Here is a 6,395-nt window from a genome sequence, read left to right as displayed (position 1 = left end):
CTGCCGAGCAGGAGGCGGCGATGAGGCAGAGGAAGACACGTCGGGAGCCGGCCTGGCCCTGGGCGACGCTGCGGAAGGTGGAAGCAAGGTTGGCAAAGCCATAATGGATAGACGTTGAACACCCCTGCCTCATCACGCATTCACCGCGCGTTGAACACCCCCTAACCCCCCTGCTTGAGACACACCACTGGTGACAAAAAATGTTGTGATAGCTACAAACGAGAACTGAACTTACTGTACAAATATTCAATTATATATCAAGGCTGCAAATGTTTGTGTGTTCTGTAAAATAGCATGGCAAATTTTTATCTAAAAATGTTTGACTGTTTTTATCTGTCTAAAAATCAGCATGGCAACTTTCTACATGACACAATCTTTGAGCATGGCAAAAATTATTCTAATTCTATGATGGTATCAGGTAAACTTGTATATGGCCGTGGACATTGAAACTGCAATCACAAAATCAGCATGGCAACGTTGTACATGTCACAATCTTTGAGCATGGCAAAAATTACTGCTATGCTCATTTTATGAAGCTACAGTTGTGTACTAAAAATTGCCGTGTTTCCCACACTAAAACTACCATCTCACGGCCTCACCACTCCAAACATTTGCCATCTTAATAAGAAAGTTACCATGGTGTTTTCTTTGCTTGTCTAGCCAATTTATATGGATATAATCTCATGCATATCTGCTCTCTCTACTCAAAAACAAAAAATGTTGCTCCTCTACCAATATAGTGAGACTGCAATCATGAAATCTACCGTGCATCTACTGCATCATGGCATGGCAAAAAATTGCAGACGATTAACCGAACAAATATGAAAGAAGGTTCAGCAGGATGCTACCTACAGAGAAATGAATCCAATGGCGGGGTCTTGTGCGGTGAGTCGCCGTGGCTATCTAGCTCGAGTTGCGGCTGTGGCTTTGACCCCGCTTGGGTTGTCAGGAACAAATCAGGGTGTGCCTTCGCCGCGTCATCAGCCTCCGCGTCGGTGAGGACACGTGGACGACGGCGAGCAGGGACGGCACACGCCCTTGCAGCTCGATGGAAGCAGAGGAGCGCCATGTCCGTCCTCGAGTCCGATCCGTCGCGCCCGCCCAAAGCCTACGGCTGCATGGATCGCAACCCCTGTGGAGTACGTCGGCGTCGCCTCCGCCGTTTCTATGCCCCTCCGCGCCCCGCCTCCTCGAGCAGCGTCGCGGGGACAACTCTGCTCCACCCCCATCCCCGGCCAGCCTCCTCTAGAAGCGCCACCACCTACCTTCCATCTCTCTGGTAACTCCGGCCCGCCGGAATCACCACACCACCACGCGCATGGGCCCTTCTCCGCCGTCGTTGACATGGTCGCAACTCGAGATCCGCTTGCTGCATGACCCGCGCGAGCCTCCACGCCGCGCCATAGGGGTGGCGCTGGGAATCTCCAGCAGTGCCTCCCTGGAGGAAAGGGAGGGGGAGAATGGAGGAATTGATGGTAGTTCCCGGCGGTGGGGAGAGAAGAATGCGGGGGGAGTGGGGGAGAAGGAAGAAAGACAGCGGAGTGGGGGAAGGGAAGCCGTTCGTGGCGATGTGCGTATTTCCCGAACGAAAAAAGGGTATGACGTGGCTAATCACCTTGCTCCAAGATTCGTGCTAATGATCCAAGGGTATAAAACACGTTCGGGCTGGGATCCTAAAATCCTGACGTTCGACAGTTATCTTATTCCAAAAAATAAAGAAAGAAAAAAGAAAATTAAAACATGACTAGAAGATATAAAAAATTACTCCCTCCATCCCAAATTATAGATCATCTTGACTGTTCTAGATCATAGATATTATTAAAGTTTTTATATTATTTTAATAGTTAGTTCAATAATCACTCTATCTTCATACTTCTGTCATTTTTACGCATTGTTGGACTATGATCAACAATTCGCCTAAGTTCAAGGACCAATACCATGAACTCCAAAGGAAGAGAGGCCTGAAAACGGCCAAGTTCGCCGGAGGTGGAGATGGCGAGGCGTTGAGAGGCCGAGGGGCAAGACCAACTCCAAGGTTGACGACATTCGTGATGCCTCATCCATGGCATTGCATGACACTTTGCATGGCATGATGTCGCAAAAGGAAGTGAGGGACGAGAAGAAGTGGCAAAGCAAGGACGAGCAAATGAAGCAATACCTAGAGCTTCAAACGAAGAAGCTTGAGATGGAGGAGGCGGCCAAGAGAAGGAAAATCGACATGAAGGAGGCGGCCCGGCAGAGGCAGCTCGACATGGAGGAGGCGGCCCGGCAAAGGCAGCTCAACATCGAGGCCGACAACGTCAAGGCCAGGCAAAGGCAGCTCGACATCGAGGCCACCAATGCCGCCATCAAACCAAAGGAGGTGGCCCTGGCGATCATGAGCGTGGGCTTGTCGAAGATGAGCGAGAAGACGAGGGCCTGGTTCGAGGCCAGGCAGAAGGAGATGCTCGACGCCGACGGCCTGAACTAGGTCGTCCGATCGGCCGTGGCCATTCTTTTTTGGAGGCTGGCATGGTTGCCGCCCGCCCCGCTGGGCCGCTGGCCATGTGCCGGCGAGAAAAACATTCATTTTGAAGGGCGGCTGTGTTGCCGGCCGCTGGCTGTGTTGCCGGCGAGGACAACCATACATTTTGGTGGCTGGCTGTGTTACCGGCCGCTGGCTTTATTACCGGCGTGTGTGATGAACAGGGGCAGTAGGGCTTGGCATTTGAAATATTTCTTTTTTTTTAAATAGACGCGGACAGGATGGGGTAAAGGATGCGGCCGCGCGCTGGGCGCACGGCCACCGCATCCCAGGACAGGCCCGGACACGACTCCATCCCCTGTCCAAACGGACAGAATCCGGACAAAACAGACGTCCGTTTGGGATCGCGCGGTGGAGTTGGCCTTACCACTAGCATTCATATGGCGAGCTACAAGTGCCCAAGTCTCTTTATGACGTCTAAAGTGACGATGAACTTGATCAACACCGTAGGTACTGCCATACTTCTCATTTACTGCTTTTGTACATGCAGTGTGATGCAACTTCTTAAACACCGATCAGCTCCATCTTCTTCTCAATGTACCAATCAAGTTCGAACTCTGATAAAGCTTGAGGCCAATGTATCTTTGGTGCCCTAGGTCCTGATGTCCCAACTCTAGTGCTTCCCTTGGCATTATTATTGCTTTCTCCAATATCCATGGTGTCCTATGTAAAAGGTATCTTGAATCATCATGCAGAAAATAATGGTAGCCAAAAGTTATATATTTTGCTTGAAAATATCAATAATAATAGTACTAGATGACCAGTTGCGCCAAATGACGCAAAGACCCGTTTAAAACCATGTTCGTGTTGAAAATATTTGCATTTTTCAGTAACTGTATATTTGAGTACATTTGGTAAGAACTTAATTATACCCCTATATATAAAGTAAATTAAATGCAAATATTTTCTTAAGGTAATAATGCCACAAATTAGATCATCGGAAGGTCAAGATAGTCGAGTCTGCAATTAGGAACTCCGAGTAGCTGTAAACTTGCATTAAAAAAGGATTTTAGTGGAAACATATGTTGATCCAACCATGACTTCTATTGACAAATGCTACTTTATCTAAAATATACAGATTTCAGTGCTCAGAAAGTGCAAACAATTTGTACATTGAGAAATCTATCTTGGCATTCAGTTTATAACATAACAAGGAATGAGAGCTTTGACAAGCTTTTACACTTGGTCAGATTTTGCATGCATGATTTGTCAGATTGTAATGTCGTGATTTGTCAATAACTGAATGTTTTCAGTAGGCTGATGTACAAAACCTGAAAAATAAATTCAGTTAAAGCAGAAGTGCAGAGTGTATGTAACAGAAAATTCAGCTATAGAGGAAGCGCAGAGTATATGTAACATAAAATCCAGTTATACTAAAACCTAAATGTTTTCAATATGCTGCTGTACAGTGTATGCATATTTTTAGACTATCACTGAAAATATGCAGTGTATGCATATTTGAAGAGTACTCAAATGTTCTGAAAATTGAAAATAAGATGTGAGACTAATGCATAGATAGACCAATGCCGAGACCAATAAAATTTAGCTAACACGGGGCAGAGATGTCTCCTTGCAACAATCTCTACAGAAAATTCTTGTACTCATCTTAGCTTTTAGCTAATACTGGACATTGGAGTAGTTTCAATTTCTAAAAAAATGGGGTGCAGTACAAGAACTAAGAAACCTCTGCACACCATTTTTAAGCTGTTCTAGAGACAAGATGGCACTGCACCATTTTACAAGCCATTCCAGTGACAAATTTCATGGAATATTTTATTTGATTTTAGTAGTCCAACATCATTCTTTTCCCCAAACTACTTACTTTGTGTGGTGATCAACCAATCCATCAACCCTACAAGACACATGCACATCCTCTTTTTTATGATACATAGCTTTCTTTGTGTGGTTTACCTTCTTGAAACAAAGGTAAACACACACCTCATGAATCATGATGGTTGGCAAGGCACACACACCTCATATGACACTTGCTAGTAATAATTCCAAGAAACAACAGGGGCACCCTCTAATACAGAAATACTGAGGTAGTGCTTTACCTTTTCGAGAAATCCATAAACTTTAGTTAATTCAGTTAATTTGAAAAGTTCAGTTTGCACTGCAAATTCAGTTAGCGCGTTCAAATTCAAAATCAGAACATCATGCAACATCACAAAGAACTCTTAACACTGTGGCAGATTCTTTTGAACTAAAAGTTAATAGAGTTATTCACAATGTAAGCAACTAATTTTGAAAATTCCATGTTGTACAAATATAAGCAAGTCAATAGGAAGGTGAGGTCCTTGACAGTAATGCTAGCATAAAGACCATGCTCTCCTGAGTCTGAGATTCATTTAACAAAAAAAAGAGATGGAAGTAGAGCACATTGCACAAGCTTTCAGAGTTGCAGAAATAAGACGGAGGGGAAGAAGGATTGGGCGAAGCTCACCTTGAGTGTTGAAATCAGCCAAACTTGCCGGCCTGCTGCAGCTGCATCAGGTGCCCCGCTAGGACAGACAACGGGCACCTGCGCTGCAAGCAACCCTACCCCTCGAGTGCCTCATCGTGCACCTAGCAGCGGAGGTCGTGTCCTCCAGCACGAAGCCTATCCAGGGATGTCATCAAGCATCGCTCGAGCCGTCGATTTCGTCTAGGTCTCCTCTTCTTCCTCCAGATCGGCTGGCATCCAGTCCTCCCCTCCTTCTCCGACCGTAGATGGGCGAGACGGGCACCGCAGAGGGGGGGGGGGCGGACGCATCTGGGCCACCACACGACATGGACGAGGCGCGTCTGGCTGCTGCCACTCCTCTCCCTCGGACTGATGATGAGGAAGATGCGGCAGGTCCGGGTGCCGCCATGGAAGGGAAGAGGGAGGAGGATCCAGGCACCGCCATGAGGGAAGGGGGAGGAGGATCCAGACCTTGGCAGGCGAGGACGGCGTTGACGGCATGACCGACTGCTCGGCCTCCTCGTCCGTCTCTGAGCACGCGCTGAGGGGGGAGAACGACAGCGCCCCTTTGCCCCTCACCGCCATCCTCGACCATGGGAGAGGAGCAGCTCCGCCGCTGTCGCCCCATCTGCCATCACCACATTCACTGCGTCCCACCGCCCGAAGAGGCAAAGCCCAGGTGGGAAGGAGGCGGGGCTTGAGGGAGAGGAGGCTGCGCGTGAAGGTGGGGAAGAGGCGGCTGGTTCGACGAGGAGAGGAGGTGGATAGGATGGAGTGGCGGCAGCGAGGAAAGGAGCGCACGAGGGAGAGGAAAGGAGAAAGAGAGCGCCCGGGGCTTATCCCTTCCTCCCACTATTTATAGATGCAAAAAGAAGACATGGCCACAGACGTTAGTTGGGCGCATTCCCTCATCCTTCATATGTTCAATGAAATACTCCCTCCGTTTCTAAATGTAAGTCTTTCTAGAGATTTCAATGGAAACTACATACAAATGTATGTAGACGCACTTTAGAGTGTAGGTTCGCTTATTTTGTTCCGTATGTAGTCTTTAGTGAAATCTCTAGAAAGACTTATATTTAGAAACAGAGGGAGTAACAAACATGCTGAAATGATTAAAAATATTGGTTCCAGATGACACACAGTAGTTAATTCAAATGTAAGTCTCCCATAGCATACAATAGTTTTACATATTAGATGACAATACAAATACTCTTGCCACATCCACTCAGCTAAATGATCTCCTTTTGCAACCCGCTGCCTATGTTCTTGCCCTTGGTCCGTAGCTATCCGAGCTGACCATGGTGGGCTATTATACCAAACCACTTCATCATAAATAATTTTGTCAGGACCATTATCAAGGATCCAGTTGTGCAACATGCACTACTAAAAATACCTTATGGGTGGCAACTTAACAGTAGCGAGGGGTAA

The 6,395-nt window shown here is 47.1% G+C and overlaps 1 long non-coding RNA gene across 1 annotated transcript; it reads right to left on the bottom strand.

The window, feature by feature from the left end:
- Positions 1-3,635: 3,635 nt before the first annotated feature.
- On the bottom strand, positions 3,636-5,817 carry LOC119307320. The gene is made up of 2 exons (XR_005149247.1): positions 4,968-5,817; positions 3,636-3,795 (listed from the first exon to the last, which is right to left on the bottom strand). It is a non-coding gene; the product is annotated as an uncharacterized LOC119307320 (long non-coding RNA).
- Between the last annotated feature and the right edge of the window lie 578 nt (positions 5,818-6,395).

The sequence above is a fragment of the Triticum dicoccoides genome, chromosome 5B, assembly GCF_002162155.2.
Source record: "Triticum dicoccoides isolate Atlit2015 ecotype Zavitan chromosome 5B, WEW_v2.0, whole genome shotgun sequence".
Lineage (NCBI taxonomy): Eukaryota > Viridiplantae > Streptophyta > Magnoliopsida > Poales > Poaceae > Triticum > Triticum dicoccoides.
The sequence above is the reverse complement of the archived record's forward strand: the minus strand, read 5'-3'. Positions and strand labels throughout refer to the sequence as shown.